At 43.1% G+C, this 1,509-nt stretch overlaps 1 long non-coding RNA gene across 3 annotated transcripts in view; it reads left to right on the forward strand.

Annotated features, from left to right (window-relative positions):
* The first annotated feature begins 593 nt into the window (after positions 1–593).
* Positions 594–1,509, forward strand: part of LOC110276285 (uncharacterized) — a 5,058-nt gene continuing 4,142 nt past the window's right edge. For all 3 annotated transcript variants that reach the window (XR_002368892.2, XR_008004495.1, XR_002368891.2), the window contains exon 1: positions 594–726. This is a non-coding gene — a long non-coding RNA (uncharacterized LOC110276285). The remainder of the gene's footprint in view (positions 727–1,509) is intronic.

A 1,509-nucleotide genomic window follows, 5' to 3' on the forward strand; every position in this document is an offset into this window, starting at 1 on the left:
AGTTTACTCCCTTAAAATTTAGTTTCCCACCTATTTTTCCCACACTTAACCCTTTCTTTTTCTAAGTTATCAAATTTTACCCAACAACGCACACTAATAACTTACACACTAACTAAAACAATAAAACCCTAAAAATTCAGCGTTCATCTTCTTCTCGCTCGAACCCTCTCGAACCCTAAAAGCTAAGGCGCCGTCAGCTTCATCTTCGCGATGGAACCCAGCCCTGGTCGTGGTGCTGCTCGCCTCTCTCTGTGTCGCGGTTCTGCTCAGCCTGATCTTCTCGAACCCAGCCATGGTCGTGGTGCTGCTCGCCTCTCTCTGTGTGAGGTGCGGCCACCGCAGCTTTCACCTCCAGAAGAGTCGCTGCTCCACCTGCGCTCCCCCACTGCATGCAAGATGAAATGTAAACCCTAATTTCTTCCATTTACATTCACAATTTCTGATTCTACGCCTTTTAGTTTTAATCCTCACTTCATTCACCGATTCTCTCTTTTTCCTCATATTCCGATTCATCACTTTTTGCTTGCTTCATTCATTGCAGTACGAGAAGGTTGAGAAGATTAGGGAAGGAACCTACGTCGTCGTTTGCAAGGCTCGCGACCACGTTACCAATGAGACCATCGCTCTCAAGAAGATTTGCCTTGAGCAGGAGGATGAAGGCGTTCCTAGCACTGCATTTCGCGAGATTTCTCTCCTCAAGGAAATGCAGCACAGGAATACTGTTAGGTATTCTTTTCTTCATCCTAATCTCACTTTCTGCTATTATTATTTGAATGCGTGTATCTCTGATGAATGCTACTTTTTAGTAATTTGTGTTTGTGGTTTCAATTGGTGAAATTCATGTGCTTTTTCAATTCGTGATTCTATCAGCTTGTTTTTGGAGTAAAATTTTCAAATTTGTACTCGATACATGTTATGTTCTGAAAGGTACAAGGGGAAAGGTCCTGGTTCTCTGGATCTGAAAGGTGATAGAAAAGAGCAAATAATATAAGCTTGACAAACCCCAATTTGACGGTTTGTTTTGTATTGAATTCAGAGTATTTTGATAACCTTTTGTCACATTTAGCCTATGAATTAGCATGGTTTTGTTATCTCTCCCATATTTGTGCTTAAGTGTAAAAACATGCTTTTTAAGCCTTATCTTGATGAATTCTAATTTCTCTTTGATTCCATAAGATGCCTTGATGTGTTTGTTAGTAGTTCCAGGATTGAAATAGGCTAGGCATGGATCAAAGGAAGCAAGGAAGGAAGCATGCAAGTGGAGAGAAGCACAAAAAGCCAAAGAGTTGATCTCGGCCAAGCACGCGTACGCGCACAAGGCGCTCGCGCGCACATCGCAGAATTCGCTGAGGACGCGCACGCGTACCGTGCGCGCACGCGTCGTAGCCCGCACGTGATTCTTTTATTACAGCACGTGTCTGGCAATTTTGGAAGGTTTTAGCAACCAATTTTGGCGCCAAAATGCATATAAGAGCCAAGGATTGAAGGGGATTGACATTCATTCACACA

The sequence above is a fragment of the Arachis duranensis genome, chromosome 10 (genome assembly GCF_000817695.3).
Source record: "Arachis duranensis cultivar V14167 chromosome 10, aradu.V14167.gnm2.J7QH, whole genome shotgun sequence".
Classification (NCBI taxonomy): Eukaryota; Viridiplantae; Streptophyta; class Magnoliopsida; order Fabales; family Fabaceae; genus Arachis; species Arachis duranensis.